Here is an 18,087-nt window from a genome sequence, read left to right on the forward strand (position 1 = left end):
GCCTCCTCCATATGCTTTTGGGAGAATCAGAAAATGCGTGAGTCTTTGGAATTCCAAGTCTTATTTTATTCTTTCAGGTTGAGGAATAATGTGAGATACTGCTCCATTATGGCTTTTTGAATTTTTTTATTTTACAAATCCAGAGCATATAAATATTTATCTCAAGGCTTAAGCTTTCATGACTCTAAAGAGAAGTTTAAGATTGGATTGTACCTCTCGCCCTGCTCTCTCTCCCCTGAGAGCTGGCCTTATGCCTTAGAGCAGTAGGTTTGCATATTGAAATGCCAGCTTGACCTAGCTGCCTCAAAGGCCTGAATGTCAGGCCCACAACAGAATTCGTTAATTTCTCTTTAGAAGTTGCTGATTTCCTGTTCTTCTCCTAAGGAACAGTAATTTCAGGTACTCTTTTGCCAGGAGGATACTCCAGGTCCCCAGTATTTTTAGCATATCCTAGTGTATATATTGTCATCATATACTGGCGTCATATGCTGTCACTACTGTTGCTTTTCCAGAACTCATGGAAATGGCAACCACATAAAGTAGGCAGGAGTCATACCAACTCAATTCATGGTTATTGAAGCAACTATTGAGTCAACAGAGAAATTGCAGATGCTTAAGATAAACATTTACATTTTCAATTATGTAATGATGCTAAATTTTCTTCAAGACTTTGGAGAGAGAGAATTAAAACGGGAACAAAGGACAGGGCATGGCAGAAGTGTAGCCCTGCTGGGTCCCTCTCTGTTTGTAGTGTGTCTTATTTATTTCCTATCTTATTTTTATCTTCTTCATGTGGCTTTGTTTTATTAATTTCAGTTCTACACAGTGATTAAAAATGAGGCAAAAAAAAAAGTTTCCCAATTAGAGGCCCTGGCAAATCATCTATAATCAATAGATAAACATTGTTTAACACTGAGGCATCAGAGGTGTAAAGTTATTGCTCTTGCTTTGACTTTTATTTGTTTGTTTTTTTGGTGAGGAAGATTGACCCTGAGTCAATATCTGTTGCCAAACTTCTTCCTTATTTTTTTGTATGTGGGACACCACCACAGCATGGCTTGATGAGTAGTGTTTAGGTCTGTGCTCAGGATCCAAACCCGTGAACCCTGGGCTGCTGAAACAGAGCATGTAGAGTTAACCACTACGCCACCAGGCCGGCCCCTCTTGCTTTGACTTTTAAAAAATAGTTTTAAAAATAAATTAAACAAGGTGTATGTGCTTGTTGTAAAATAATTGAAACAGGAAAATTTTAAATTAAATGTCTTTCAGTGTTATCCCTGCTCTCCCCCTAGCTATGCAGTGTCACTTCCTTTGAGGGTCCAGCTCACTGTCCCTAGGCTAGGTCTGTAAGGAGCTTTTCAGAAACCTTTGCATGTTCACACGTGTGCATATGCTCACATGTATACATACACTGTGCATAGGTACCAATCATATCTTCATATATATCACATTATACATATATATGTCATATCATATATAAGATGTATCTTTTAAATTTTGACAAAAATGGATCACATTCTATGTACTATTCTGCAACTTATCTTTTGCACTTAATTATACATTGTGGGCACATTTCCATTTCACTATGATAAATCTACCACATTCATCCTGATGGCTGCAAAGGATTCCCTTGAGATGTACCCTAATTGATTTAAACAATTCCTGATTGACTGACATTTAAGTTGTTTCCAATTTTAAGCTATTATCAATATTCTACAATAAACATCTTTGTACATATAATCTTTTTGCATTTTGGGTGGAGCATACATACGGGATAAATACCTAGAAGTGAAATTTCTGGGCCAAGGATATATGCATATGAATTTTCAATAACATTGCCAAATTGAAAAGGGCTGCATATGTTTATTCTCTCACTAGCGCTGTGGGAAAGTATTTTATTATTCATGTCTTTACCCATTGGTAAGCTAAGCCAAGCCACAGAGGGCAGGTCTGGCTTTGAAGATCGCATGGAAGAATGGGATTCTGATCAATGTTGCTTTTACTTCAGTTTACCACTGAAACAGCAAGCAGGGCAATGGGTATTCACTAGAGCAGACATTCTCAAGTGTGGTCCGTGGTTCAGGAGCATCAGCGCCACCTAGGAGCTTGTTACAAATGCAAGTTCTCAGGTTCCACCCTAGACCTCTGAATCATAAATTCTCATGGTAGGGCCCAGCAATCTGTGTTTTAACAAGCCTTCCAGGTGATTCTGATGCTCACCAAAGTTTGAGAGCCATGCAATAAGCCTTGATACAAGTGAAAACTCAGGGCTGGCCCAGTGGCGCAGTGGTTAAATGTACACCTTCCACTCTGGTGGCCCGGGGTTGGTGGGTTTGGATCCCGGGTGTGGACATGGCGCCTCTTGGCAAGCCATGCTGTGGTAGGTGTCCCATATATAAAGTAGAGGAAGATGGACGTGGATGTGAGCTCAGGGCCAGTCTTCCTCAGCAAAAAGAGGGGGATTGGCAGCAGATGTTAGCTCAGGGCTAATCTTCCTCAAAAAAAAAAAAAAAAGTGGGAATGCAGTTTCCCAATGCCTTCTTTATGCCTCTTGGAGGTGAACCTGGAATTCTCTGGTTCAGGCTGAAGGTGCCCAGGGCTGCAACTCTCTGCATCTCATACCATTTGGATGGGGCAGGGGCCACACTGGCACTCAGTGGAGTAATTACTCCCATAAAAGGTGACTCCTGTTGCCCCATAGTTATTAAGCTCTGTGTCCTATTTGCTATTGCATAAAGAGGCATACAGTGGACATTGCCAAATAGTAACAAAATTTTGGCTTCCTGTCTATCTGAAAAATGGCACCTCATTACTATTTAATATTCATTTTTCAATTTTAAGTGAAGTTGAGCATGTTTTTCATTTTGTAGACCATTTGCACTTTTTCTCCTTTACTTACTACTTCTTTATGATCTTTGCCATATTTTGTATTGGTTGGTTGTCTCCTTTATTAACTTGTAAGAGCAATTTTAATTTTAAAGAAATTAGCCCTTTGTCATTTGGTTGCCAATTTGTTTTTACCCAGTTTGTCATTGATCATCTGAATTTAGTTACAGTAAATTTTGGCATCACAGTTAAAATTTTTATGCAGTTAAATTTATTAGTTTTTATCTTTCTGAATTTTGTATTTTATGTAAGCTTAGATAGACCTTCTCAACCCTAGGGTAATAAAAAAAATACTCATATTTCCTCCTGAACTTTATAGTTTTATTCTTAGCATATAAATATCTGATGTAAACAGAATTTATTGTTCCTTAAGGAGTGAAGTATGCATGTAAATGTATATTTTCCAAAAGCTTAAAATTATCCCAATTTCATTTATTAAATAATCTGTCTTTTCTCTAATCATTTTAAGTAACTCATTAATCCTATTCAAAATTAGAATGTATATTTGGGATTATTTCTAGACTCTATTCCATTGATTAAGATTGAAATTAATTTATAGCTTAACTGGGGAGAAAAAGACTTTCAATATAAAGTTTTTCTAACCAAGAACAGAGAACATCTTTATGATTAGTCAGTTTTTCTTTCTCCCTCAGGAGTTATTTAAAACTTTCTTCAGATGGGTGTTGCATATGTGTTTTATATATTTATGAACTTTTAAATGGGACGTTTCTCCCGTTACAGCTTTTTACTGCCAATTATTTGCTTATAGGAAAGTTCAAAATCTCTGTGTATTAATTTCATAGCTAATCATCTTCCTGAATCTCATATTATTTCTGTTAATTTTTGGAGGATTCTTCTGGGTTTTTCAAGTTTATGATAATTATTACCAATGATATAAAGCATCCTATGAAATTAGACTTTAATTATGGAATATATTTTATTGCAGAATATCACTTTCTTTCTAATTTCCTGCTTTTAAAAATAGCACCTTTAATGAAGTAAATACACATACATCAAAATTTACTAATTTTAAGTTTGCAATTCTGAGTTTTGACAATTTATACAGTTGTATTTTGTGCTACAAACTGTATTTGTAATTACAGAAAAATACGGTTTATATTACAGTTGTGTAATTACCACCACAATGATAATATAGAACATGTCCCTCATTCCAGAAAGTTCCCTCCTGCTCCTTTCCGGTCAATTGCTCTCCCTATGCCTGGCCCCTGGCAACCACGAAATGGCTTTTTGTCATCGTAATTTTGCCCTTTCTAGAATTTTGTGTAAATGGAGTCATATAATATGCAGTTTTTTGTGTCTGGATTTTTTCACTTAGTATTTCATTATATGGATATACAACAATTTGTTTATATTCATTAGTTGATGGACATTTGGGCTGTTTGCAAATGTTCAGTTATTAACGAAAAAAGTTAACATTCAAATACATGCCTTATTTTGGCATATGCTATCATTTCTCTGGGGTAAATATTTGGAGTGAGATGAGTTGTATGGTAAGAGTATAAGAAACTGAGAAACTTTTTTGCGTGTGGCTATACTATTTTGCATTTCCACCAGCAACATATGAATGATCCGGTTGCTCCACGTTCTCACCCACGTTTGGTATTGTAAGTTAGTTTCTTTTTTTTTTTAAATTCTAGCAAGTGTTTTGTGGTGTGTCAGTGTGATTTTAATTTGCATTTCCCTGATGAGTAATAATGTTGAGCATCTTTGTATATGCTCACTTACCATTTATCGTTCTTACTTGTTGAAGTGTCTTTTCAAAATTTTTTCCCAATTTTTTTATTGGATTGTTCGTCTTATCGAGTTGTAAGATTTCTTTATACATTCTTGAAGCAAATCCTTTACTAGCTGTTTTGCAAATGTTTTATCCCAGTCTATGACTTGCCTTTTCTTTTCTTAACAGTAGCTTTTGAAGAGCAAACTTTTTAATTTTTGAAGTCCAATTTGCTCATTTTTTCTCTTGTGGTTTATGCTTTTAGAGAGATCTAGTGTACCTAAAGGTAACAAAATATTTCTTCTATATTTTTCTCTGGGTGTTTTCAAGTTTTCCATTTAGGTCTATGATCCCTTTTGAGTTAAATTGTGGATATGATGTGAAGATGAGAGTTGAGGTTCCCTGTATTGCTGTTTGCATGTTAATGTCTAGTTTTCTAGCACCATTTCTTGGAAAGAATATCCTTTCCACACTGAAATACATTGACACCTTTGTTGGTAATTAATGAACTACGTATGTGTGTAGGTCACTATTCTGTTCCATTGATTGATATGTCAATACCAGACTAACTTGATTACTGTAGCTTTATTCCAAGTCTAAGCTTTATACTAAGCAAGAGTTTAAGACTTCCAACTTTGTTTTTCTTCTTCAAAAGTCTGCCAACTTTTCCTTTTCTTTCATTTTGGCTATTTTAGATGTTTTGCATTTCCATATGCATTTTAGAATCTACCTGTAATTTCCACAAAAAAAAACACTGTTGGAATTGTGTCAACTCTGCAGATCAATTTGAGGAGACCTGATATCTTATTTTAACAATTTTACAGTTTTTGATTCATGAACACAGTCTATCTCTCCAGTTACCTAGTCTTCTTTAATTCCTCTCAGTAATATTCAGTAGTTCTCTTTACTGGATGGAAGAGGTTCTGTTTTATTCCTAGCTTGCTGCAAGTGTTTCTATCACAAACGGGTGGTGAAGTTTGTAAAATACTCTTTCCTGCATCTATTGAGAGGATCATATGGTTGTTCATTTTTGGTCTATGAATATGTGATGACTCATTTTTTTCCTAATATTAAGCCAACTTTACATTACTGCTGAAGAATTGCTTAAGGAACTTTTTCAGACAGAAGGGAAATATCAGAAGGAAATTTGGAACATCAGGAATAAATAATATCTTTTAACTCCTGACATGAAAGATTTGGAAATTAGCATATTTCTACTTTTTCTCTGATCCTCTTTTTCTGCCATTGCCCACTTTTTCTTAGCTATACTCTTACATATACATTTCTATGTTTATAAATTTGCATAATTTTTCAGCCTTACTTCTTTGTTCTAATCAATTCAGTGCAAATCACAATACTTTTATGTCATTCATTCTTCCTTTCTCAGCGCTTTTCACCACAGCACTTGTTTGCTGAGGATTTATCAAGTAGTTTTTTATTCCCCAAGAACGGCTGTCTATAAACTTCTTGCTCACAATTTTTTTTGGTACTAACTGTTGCTGTGAAGAAATCTGATTTTCCTCCTTGGTAGGTAAATTGTTTTTTCTCACTGAATGCTCATGTAATTCTGTTTTTTATTCTTTTTTTTTTTTTTTGAGGAAGACTGGCCCTGAGCTAACATCTACTTCATACGTGGGACGCCTACCACAGCAGAATGTGCACACTTAACCGCAGCGCCACCGGCCGGCCCCTGTTTTTTGTTCTTAAAGGTAAGCAGTCTCACCAGAATATATCATTGATTACTGGAACGAATCACTTTTCCCCAGAACGTGGTATGGAACCCAATATCCTAAGATTCAGGTCTCCCTTTATTTCAGAAATGTGTTCTATTTAACATTTGAGTATTACTTTTGGATCCATTTGTTTGACTTTCATCATTGGTCAAGCTTATATTGGCCCTGTTTGGTCTCTCTTTCATATCTATCTTCCTACTTATCTTTGTTTTTTTTGTCCTTTCCTATTTATGTTTTTTGACTTTTATAATCCATTTTTCTATGTTTCCCTTTCTTTTCAAACATAGTATTTATCATGTTGTTTTTATGTTTCTGTATCATTTTTATCTCTATGGTGTTTGCGTTGTTAATTTTGGTATCTTTCCTGAGCTCACAGTGGCTCCTGTTCACCACTTTTATTATTTCCTCTTGAATTTCATATCCCTCCTCACAAAGCTCTCCTTTTCAAAGAGTTCTTTTCCTTGTTTATTTTCTTTGAAAATACAGAGAATTATTTGTCTAAGTTTTTTTTTTTCCTGTTTCCTGTGGTGATTCTTCTGATGTATATTCTATTGAAGCATTTTTCCCTTTTGTTCAAGAGTTATACAAGTGGTAAATTATATATGCTTTGGTATACCATGACCAGGTCTGCTGCTTGGAAAGTCTTTGTGCAACCTTGACAGCAATCCCTAGATGGGAGAGCTAGCAATCTGCCATCAATAATAGGAAGAATGGATCTAGATGGCGGGAGAGACAAGGGCATGCCCCATTGTGTAAGGCAGGGATTGGTGCTAGGATGTGACTTCCTGGACTGGTAGGAAAAAGACTGAGTGTGAAAAAAGCTAACAGGGCTGGTCTAAGTGGTAAGATCCCTCCCCACCTGCCTGAATAAGCTCAGCCACACAAAGAATGCTCACTCTACCATCAAGTGTACATTTACTTTCAACGACCAATTTATTTATTTACTTTGGTTAGTACTTACAGCTTTTCTGAGTGTAAAAGCTCTAAAAAGTCTGTTCCAGTTTACTGTTTCACTAATGAGGGTCTGTTTCCTTACACACACCCTTGTCAAAATAGAATATTATTCTGCTTTTTTGTTTTTGCCCATTAAATAAGTTAAAGATTTTAACTTATTTTAAAAATTTGCATATTCCAAATGACGGTGAAATTTCAGCATATTTTAAAAATATTCATAAGACACATTTCTTCTGTGAATTTCTTTGCTTTTAGTAGGTTTTTTTCAGTTTTTATTTACTTCTAGGGGTTCTTTATGTTAGTTATTAATACTTATTTAAGATGTTTGAAATATTTTCTCCCAGTCAGTATATTATCTTTGAATTTTATTTATAATCTTTACATTATTTAAAATATTTGAATTTTTATATAACGAAATCTTCTAATTTTATGACTTTTGTGTCTTTGCTTGTGAGATTATTCTCCACTTTAAAATTAAGACATGAAGTTCTTCTATATTTTTACTAATACTTACATCATTTTTAACACTTTTAATGCTTTTTTTGAGCTTAGTTTTTAATCTGTCTGTAAATAGGTAGCCTGTTATTCCGATATCATTTTTTGGATTGTTAGTCTTTTCTCTCCTGATTTGAAATATCACATGCTTTATCTTTTCATATTGATCTATTTGTGTGTTCTTGGAACAATGCCACACTGTTCTTCAGATTCAGAATGGCCCTCCATATTATTCTTTTGAGAATTGCACTGGCTATTTCATTTCATAAGACATCCTTTGAGAATTTTGATTGGGAATTTATTCACATCTATATATAAATTTGGAGAGATTTGGTATGTTTTAATGTTGAGTCTTCCCATCCAGAAACAGTTTGTCCTTCTATCAATTTAGAGCTTCTTTTACTTTCTTCAGTAAAATTTTACAGCATTCTTCATAAATGTACATCTCATTGGATTTAATTATGAATATGTTGTCATCTTTGATGCTATGACGGGATCGTTAAACACATTCTAATTGGTTATTTCAGCATAAAAAAGCTACTATTAATTCTTATATGTTGATCTTGTATCCACCTAACAAAATCCTCAATTCTAAAATTTTATTAGTTGAATCTCTTGGGTGCTCTGGATGGACACTCACATTGTTTGATTATAGTAATAGTTTTGTCTTTTCCTTCCCAATGTTTATGCCTATTTTTTCTCCTAATATTTTAACTTTTTTTCAATAAAATACGTTTTTCCTGTAATAAGTATTTATTGAGTTTAGATGTCTCTTTTGTGGTGTTAAATTCCTTAAACACTTAGTGTTTCTTGTTTGCTCTTATTTGTGGTTGAGGTTCTAGACTGGGCAGTTCATTGTTTTTCGAACGTATTTTCTCAGCCTAAGGAGGATCCCTGTTTGTCTGGCAGTTGATGAAACTCTAGTCACCTCTGTGAGTCTGTGGGAGAAGAGGACCAAGCGCATCTAGGAAGGTGTCAAGGAGGCTTGACTTCCAGGAACGAGTCGCCTGGTATCTCCTGGCAGACGGCAACTCTCCCTTTCTTTTGCTCAACAGCCACCCTAGTAGTCCCACATGTCAGAGTTCTCAGGAGAGGGGACTCATAACTCTGACCTGGGGACAAATACACTAGGTGAGGGAATGGGGGGCTGCTGTCTTATCTGTGCCACTCTTCAGTTATTTACCTAAAACTTCTCTTTCCTGCCTCAACTGCCTCTGACTGTGGCGTCATTCTGGAGTTCTGCTGGGAAAGAGCATTGTTTGGGGGTGTTTCAATTATCCACTGAGAGGGTTTCCTCAGTTCTTTTGGGATATATTGCTAGTCTATTCGTGATTGCTCTATCACTTCGAGAAACCCCTCATTGTTCTGGCCTGCTGGTACCTTGTTCCCAATGTTGTTATAAATTTGCTAACTTCTTTCCTTTTTGGAGGGGTGTTGGATTGTATTTATGTACAGACTTCTTATGAGATTTTTTTGTGTGTGGGAGGGGGGAAGATTGGCCCTGAGCTGCTAACATCTGTTGCCAATCTTCCTCTTTCTGCTTGAGGAAGATTGTGGCTGAGCTGACATCTGTGCCAGTCTTCCTCTATTTTATGTGGGGTGCCGCCACAGTGTGGTTTGATGAGTGGTGCTAGGTCTGCACCCCGAATCTGAACCTGTGAACCCCAGGCTGCCTATTGGAGCACACGAACTTAACCACCAAGCTGCCACTGGGCCCGCCTGTGTGAGATCCTTTTTGATTAATTCTTATCCTTCTTTAGGGATGGTGCCATCCAAGTCTGCTGATTTGCTCAAGAATTGAGTGGAGAGGGGACAGGGAGTGATCGGGAGCAGCACCTTATTCACTATTTAAAATGATGTTTTTTCTTATTATAAGTTTCTTTACATAACATGCAGAAAATACAGAAAAATAAAAAGAAGAAAGGAATCATTCATAATCCTATTATGATGATTACCATTAGTATTTAGATGTATTTTCTTTCAGCCTTCTCCTTATGCATATTTTAACATTCTTGTGATTGTGTTCTTTATAGCATTTTGTATTTATTTTTCAATTTACATCTTAACACATTTCCTATGTTGTTAGAAACACTCATGATTAAATCCTTACCTTAATAATATCATAAGATATAATCCAATAGATTGTCCATGGGTAATATTTCCCTGTGATGGGTCATTTGGGTTAATTTGGTATTTGGCTCTTTTATTTTTAAGAAGGAAATTTTATTTATATGTATTTACTATTTAATTTTTTGAGGTAAAATTTATAGTGAAATCTACAGATCGTAGATAATTTTATGAGTTTTGATAAATGTTTACATTCAAGTAACCACGGCCCCGACCAGATATAGAATATTTACTTGACTATTTTTAATAATGTGGTGATGAATATCTATAAGAAGCTCTCCTGTATTTGGATTATTGGCTTAGGTGATGCTCCTGGAAGTGAAAAATTGTGGCCTCATTTTATGAAATTTTTAACGGATATTGTACCAAAATGCTTTCCAAAGGTGGATCAATATGCATTCCCACCAGGTAGTAGAGCGTGTTAACGTTGTTCAGTCCGTTCTCTGTGATCCCCTTGACACATTTTGACTGGTCCCCAGCAGGAAAGCTCCACCGTTTCTTCTTGAAAGCAAACTGTGACCGTCATGTGAATACCTACCTCCACCTGACCATGGCTCCTTGTGTATACGTGTACATATTTATGTGTAAAGAATTGCTATTTCTGCTTTCAGTGGCCTTATAACACTCTCCCCACAGGCAGCCATCAGTGAAGCCTGGCAGTGGTTATCACTGACGTCACTTATTCGTGCCAGTGTCTTCCAGATGGAATCATGTCTCAGTATCTCTTCTCTGTCTTCTTTCAAAGATGCTGTGGTGTTTCTAATCACATGGGCTCTAAAACTCATGAGCCTTGTTAATTTCTCTCTCCCTCCAGTTGATGCCAACTCCTGTCCATTCTGCTTTCTTAGATCGCACTTCTCTTCCCCTCTGTCCATTCCCATTCTCGTTGCCTTACTTTGGCTCTTTATGACTGCTTACTTAAACAATTTCAATTGGTTCCTTTCTCCCTACACCAATCTGTCTGACTCATGGCTGCCGCATCAATCATTCCAGAGCATTTGATGACGCCACACTGTTGCTCAAAGTACCTTACAGAGTCTTCACTCAAAATCCTTATCCTGGCATTTAGGGCCTTCCGCAGTCTTCCAACTTTACTTCTCTCTGTCTCTTCCTGAAATCTATATTCCAGCCAGACTGAACTACTTGTTATCCTCATATTTAACACAGTTCTCTACTGTTCTCTACCTTACGCAAGCTTTTGCCTTTCTTCAATTGCTTTTCCAGATTTAAATGTCCAACTTTTATCTTTCTTCAAAATCCAGTTTAAATGTCATTTCTTTCACAAAATTCTTCCTGTTAACTCCAGCAAAATAGTCTTTCTTCTCTCTGATGATTATAGTACTTTATTATTACATTTTTGCTTTGTGTATTATTTTCAATCTGGAATTATAACAATTCATTGACTGTCTTAACTTTTTTAATAAATAGAAATTTCCTTAAGGACAAGTTCTGGGTTTTTAAATTTTCACGTAGCTTTTCAATGTCTTGCACATAGCAGAAGCTCAGTAAATAAGTGGGGTTTTTTTCAGCTTTATTGAGGTATAATAGACAAATAAAATTGCAATATACTTAAAGTGTACAACGTGATGATTTGATATACATATATATTGTGAAAAGATTCCCACTATTGAGTTAATTAACACATCCATCACCTCACATTTTTACCTTTCTTTTTTTTTTTTGGCGAGAATACTTGTGATCTACTCTCTTAACAAATTTCAATGATACCATACAGTATTATCAACTATAGTCACCATGTTATATATTAGATACTCAGATTTTATCATATAAGTGAATGTTTGCACCCTGTTACCATCCTCTCCCTATTTCCCCCACCCCCCAGCAACCACCATTCTACTCTCTGTTTCTATGAGTCTGATTTTGATTTTTAGAATGCAAATGTATGTGATACCATGTAGTATTTGTCTTTCTCTGTCTGGATTATTTCATTTAGCATAATGCCCTCCAGTTTCATCCATGTTGTCACAAACATCAGGATTTCCTTCTTTTTAAAGGCTGAATAATATTCCACTATATATGTGTATATCTATCTATCTATCTATGTTTCACACTTTCTTTATCCATTCATCCATCAAGGACATTTACGTTGTTGCCATACCTTGGCTATTGTGAATAATGCTGCAGTGAATATGGGAATGCAGATATCTCTGAGATGGTGATTTTGTTTCCTTTGGATATAGCCCCAGGAGTGGGATAGCTGGATCACAAGGTAGTTCTATTTTTAATTTCTTGAGGAACTTCCATGCCATTTTCCATGGTGCTGTATCTATTTACATTCCCACCAACAGTGTAAAAGCATTCCTTTTTCTCCATATCCTCCCCAACCCTTATTAGCCCTTGTCTTTTTGATAATAGAAATCCCAACAGGTGCGAGGTGATATCTTATGGTGGTTTTGATTTGCATTTCCTTGATGATGCAGGCTGAGTAGAAGCTGGACCCTTGGGCAGTAGCCAGGAAAGGATGTAGTCTGTCTCTTTCCAGGGAGAAACTGAGAGGTGGGCACTTTTGCTTGCTCTCTCTGTGCCGAGCCAGGGGTATAGCCACTGGGGTATGTGTGTGCTCCTGCACCTGTTTAAAAGCTGCTTCTTTGCTATAGTCCTGTGGGACTTGTGAATGCATGCCCTGTTGGCTATCAGAGCTGGGTCATTTTGAGACCAGTCCCTCAGGGGGCTTCTGTACAAGTTGGAGCACTGGATATATGGACAAGCTCCTTCCAGGGAGATACTGGGGACTTAGTTTTATTGTTGGAGTGAGCCAGAGGGAGAAGGATGGGGAAGCGCTCACCAGCTCGTTCCGGCTCTGGGGAGGATTGTGGTCATCACCTAGGTGCGTGCTAATTAGCAGGCAGACTCTCAGGCAGCAGCTTGTAAAGTATGCCGTCAAACCGATTTCGGGGAAGGACTGGGAGATGGACGTTTTTGCCTGCTTCCTCTGCACTGGGCCCTGAGGCTGTGAGAGCTGCCGTGAGTTCCCACTCCCTTCTGCCAATAGCCGCTTCTTGGTTTGCTATAGTCCTGTGGGACTGATGAATGAAAGCCGCACTGGCTGTGAGAGCTTGGTGACTTGGAGACTCGTCCATCTAGTGAGAATCTTAAAAGTTGGGGAGGTAGATGTGGGGTCCAAACCCCTTTCTCCGCGAGGAGAAGTTGGGAGTTTGGAGACCCTGCCTGACTGTTTGTTGCTGTGCTGGGCTGGGGTTTATGGAGAGGAGGGATCCCAGCCCATCCTACCTGTTTCCCTGTGGGTATTTTCTCAGTCACCCCAAGTGTAAGAGTCACTCAGCTAGTTTCAGAATTTCTCTCAGGGTGAATTGCTCTGTGAGGAGCTGTACCTTTGGTGCATCCGAGGGAGGAGGGAAATTCAGGAGCCTCCTATGTCACCATCTTGGTCTGGAATAGTAAATAAATGTTTCTGGACTAAGTGAGCCATCCTGGGGAGAGGAATTGGGATTTGGAGCAAAAGATGTAACTTACTTGAATTTATCGGGTAAACACATCAATCTAGCATTTGTCCTTTTAAGAAAAGAGTTATCGTTTGAGACAGATAGCAAGCTAGTTTAAGAGGTTCAAGGCCTGATACAGTTCTGTGGAATATTCTGGTTCAACTTCCCAAATCACCTCTGGGTCAAGACAATGGAGATAGTTTAGAGCTGAAAATAGAAACACATAGGTCAGTGGAGAGGTATATCTTCTATTATTGGGGCAAATGTCCAGGAAAATGGAATTCGCACCTGCCTGTAGTATTTCAGCCATGCCCAAAGGCAAACTTCCTGTTGCTTTCACTCTTTTGACCTCAGATAGCCACATTAAGTCAACATCTCTTTTCTGCTAAAATACTAGGTTTTAAGGATAGAGTCCCTTCTCTGTGGTGTTCTACTATTTGCTAAACTTAGTTGTATGTGCGCGCGTGTGTGTGCGCGTGCACTTCACATCTTGTACAGTCATCTCGGCCACGCTTGTAATATAGTTTCTGTTTACTTATTTTGAACCTTCCTCTTTATTCCCTCCCACTAGCACAATTTGAGTATACAAAACCCTCACTGTGCGAGACACTGCCATTGTGTCGCTAGCTGTTCTGTGATGTTTATAAAATATGTCCACACCCTATGGTGACTTGGCATTGTTTTGCTCTCATACGTACTATCAAAGAAATAAAACAAATGCCCCCAAACAAATAATCTAACTTGTTACCCCTCAATCGCATTTCAGAGATGGAAAATTGATAAATTATGAGAGCCGAGCAAGGGGAAGATGTGCTGTCTTACCCCAAAGCCTAGGACTCATCCTGGGGGACAGTAGAGTCGTGCAGTGGCTCCCGTCTTCTGCCCACCCCCTCACCCTCCACCTGCGCCATTCATCTGAATAAATTAGCCTCACGGAGAGGGAGATGACAGCAAAGTGTGCACCTGCAGTGTAGCGTGACTGCCACAGCTTAGTAAGGGGTTGCCAGGGAAGCAGTTTTTAAAAAACAGGGGTGGGGAATTGTCAAGTTTTGGCTCCTTGTGAAATTCGCCTGTCAGAACAGATGATGCATTTGGGTATAACATGCTCCTAGTTTCTTCTTATGGCAGTTTTCTCCCTCATTTTCAAGGCTTTTAGAATTTTGCTGCGACTTATCCTTTTAAGGGGCTTTTCCTCTCACATATTTCTCCATTGAACATTAGTCGTGAGAGGGGAGAGATTATGTTTAAAATGTCCTCTCAGGACTGACTTTCTTGGAATCAGGACAGTCAAGACGGCAAAGGCCTCTAGCATCTTCCTTCACTCCTCTGTCTCCTTTTGAGGGCAACAGCCCACCTGTCCTTCAGTTTGTCTGAAATTGGCAGACGATTTGACATTAGTCAACAAGCTTAGGTCAGACCAGCTCAGAAGCCTGTTGTTTTTTTCTGGGAATGGCCCGTGGAATGATGTGAATTTTGAAGGTGCAGAGAAGGCAGGAAAATATGATATGTAAGTGATCGTGCTGCACTGTCCGTGGAAACACCTGGTCTCCTAGAATCTTGGGCACTTTTCTGTTTTGAATAGCGGGTGACCATTTAACCTCGCAAATGGAATACTCATCCAGAGACGTTCGTTTGCAGATGCCATCACACCGACTGACATAGTATAGTGCTTCTGCCCTTTAATCCTTAACTTTTTCTTGAGGAAGTAAATATTATTATCCTTATTTTATAGATGATGCAACTAAACCTCAGAGAAGTTGCACATGTGATAAGTGATGGCATCTGAATGAAATCTGGAGCTCTCAGTCTGGTCTATAGATTTTTCTAGTATCTAATTTCCCTAGCAGAAAAAACCCCATCTCTAAAGTACATGGCCTTGCTTTCTCTGAAATAGTGGATAGTAAGGAGGCAGGGTGGGGACTGAGCAGCCATCTTTATATATACAGACGAAGAGAACGCCTCTTTAGATTTGAAGTCTCTGGTATAAATAGAGCTGCTTCTTTGATTTTATTTCATAGCTAAATGATACTAGCAAGTGGAATAAGGCTCTATCCAAGATCTCATCTGCAATTCCCTGCTGTAAGTTCTGAAACAAAGAGAACTTATCATTTGCTTTAATAGACTGTACTGTGTATGTACCCAGAGACGGCAAAATTCCAATTAAAAGAGTATTGATTGCTCATATATTAATGCCGTCCCTTCAAAATCAATGGTCACTGAACTTCTTGCAATGATTTTTATTGTGAACGCTCTTGGCTCTTGAACTTTGCTTATTAAATGTTCTACTGTAATTGTATGCCCAGTTAACATGGACGATTCTTTTGCTATTAATATACAGTTTTCGATTTTAGTCTAGTTAGCACTAATAGTCATGGCAAAAATTCAGTAGAATCTTACAAACTTGAATGCCTTCCCTTACTTGCTCCCAGAGATAATTTATATGCCCTCATTCCTCTGAGCCCAAAGCAGGTAAACACCTTCAGTTAAGCTGAACAGAAAAATAGAAATTCTCTGAAATAGCACACACATACACATGCACAAAAATCAAAATCAGGAAAGTAAAGCAGAGAACATGAAGTATGTCATGGAGAAGTTATGATTGGATCAACGGGGGATATAATTTCACTCCCTGTGAGGCAAAATCGTGATCAAATGTGCTCAGGGACATGGTCTACTGAACCTCTGTGACGGGCTCCCCTAGAGCATCGTGCTAATTAAATCTGAAAGGGAGACATGTTGGGAAGCTACCAGACGTCAGGCTGGGGTCTGGCAGTAGAGGAAGAGGAGTTGGGTAAGCTCAAGGAACACACATTTCAGAAGACAGATGTGATCACTGTGTGAGGCTCGGATGAAATTGATCTTCCAGTTCAATGGCTGGCCCGGGACTGTCAAATAACCTGTGGCCAATCAAGATGTTTTTGTGACTCATGCTAATCCTTCAGACTCCAGGGATTTCATCCCACTTCTTCCCATTGGTGTCACAGCTAAAGTCCATTAAGGGTAAGCAATCGAGCAGATTCTGCCTACTTTGGCACTTCTATTCTGAAGGGAATTGTTCATTTATTTAACTAATGTCTGCTTTCTGCATTAGGGGCTCCTTGATGGCCCGGTGGGGGTGGGGTAGAGGGCAGACTTCTAGGAGAGAAGTGTGTCAAGTGGAAACACTCCTTAGGGACCAGGAAACGGGTTCTAATCCCAGCTGTGTCACAGGTTGTTTAATTTCTCTCTTTTGTTTGCTTCTCTATAAAGAAAGTTGTACCAAATAACCAGATCCCTTCCAGATCTAAAATTTGTTCTACTACAGGATCGAGAATAGTATCCTCCAACTGTTTTGCTCATGTACTCCCTAAAAGAATTTTAAACAAGCACATACCCCACCTTTTTAAAGTCCATATGTCATAAGTTTAGTTTCAAAGGGTGTAGTTTCAAAGGGTGTAGTTTCCAGCATATTGTCTATCAGATGAGGGATTTTAATACATTTTTATCAAAACTGTGGAGCTGTGGATTTCAGTTTATTCAGTTTATGGTACATGTCACCGCATCATTTGATTAACAAAGCCAGTTCTCATTGTTAAGTCAGTCAGTCAAATCAGACATTTTTCAGCAGAAAAGTTTGACTTTATTTTTTTATTTAAATAAATTTGTTAACATGAAACCTGTTGACAACTATTTCATTTTGGAGTACTAATGCTAAGGTGATTAGTTAATCACCCTACTGATTAGTTAGCTAACGGTGATTGGCTAACAGAAAACTATTTAGCTAGCTAACTAAAGCAGGGAGCTTGCCTGTACTTATTAATTTGTTCTTAAAAGATTGGCCCTCAAGAGCGATGTGTTCTCCAATTGTTCTTTGGTTTGGTGCCAGGGAGGCTAGTAGACTATTGGGCAAGGGACCATGGTGGGTCTCAGGCTGAGTGAGAGGGATGCCTTTCTTTTATAAAGTGGAAGAACAATGATTATGAGATGAGAAGTGGTAGAGGAGAACTAGCAGCCTGCAGGCACGTTATTGGGCAAACTTATTGCAGAAAGCGTGCATGTGGAAGTGGAGGATCTGGAAATGGATTCACTTAAAACCACCATGATGCGTATTTGTTGGGAAGTCTTCACGTGTCTGCCAAGGAGTATACAATCCAGATGCAGAGGACAGGCAGGAAGTATGATACACTCCATTGCCATTTCATGCCAAGCTTATCAAGAAGGCCAGTACGGCAAGGACTGTCCTTTGTAAGGGTCAGCAACCCCAGACATAGTGCATACTCTCCTTTGAAATGAGTTGGCCATTACCTGACTTTCTATGATCAAATTCCCAGGTATGTCATTAGGATGTTGTCATCTTATCAGTTAACATTTACTGAGACTCTAATTTGTAGATGCTTGTGGGAATATAAAATGTAATTTATGCAAACTATGCAGATTCAAGTTTTCCAGAAATCCATGACTTTGGAATCATTTGCCCTTGGTTTGAATACTGTCTCTGCAATTTTATTTGTGTGATCAGAGGTAGCCTCAGTTTTCTCATCTGTTAAAATGGGGAAAAGGATACCTCTCTCCAAGTGTTTATTCTGTTTTCTCCATTTGCCCTCTTTCCCCCAATCCCATATCCATTGCTTCATCTGCTCTCCTCTGATCAATTCTCTGGGAGGCAGATTCCTGCAGGCCACATCACCAGGGTTTCTTTACCAGTTAGTTGGCT

General features: G+C 38.2%; 1 long non-coding RNA gene across 1 annotated transcript in view; it reads left to right on the top strand.

Moving 5' to 3' along the window:
- Window positions 1-18,087, top strand: part of LOC106842473 (uncharacterized) — a 199,608-nt gene that overhangs the window by 31,160 nt on the left and 150,361 nt on the right. Inside the window, exon 2 of the long non-coding RNA XR_011495365.1 lies at window positions 6,224-6,330. This is a non-coding gene — a long non-coding RNA (uncharacterized lncRNA). The remainder of the gene's footprint in view (window positions 1-6,223; window positions 6,331-18,087) is intronic.

The sequence above is a fragment of the Equus asinus genome, chromosome 18, assembly GCF_041296235.1.
Source record: "Equus asinus isolate D_3611 breed Donkey chromosome 18, EquAss-T2T_v2, whole genome shotgun sequence".
NCBI lineage: Eukaryota > Metazoa > Chordata > Mammalia > Perissodactyla > Equidae > Equus > Equus asinus.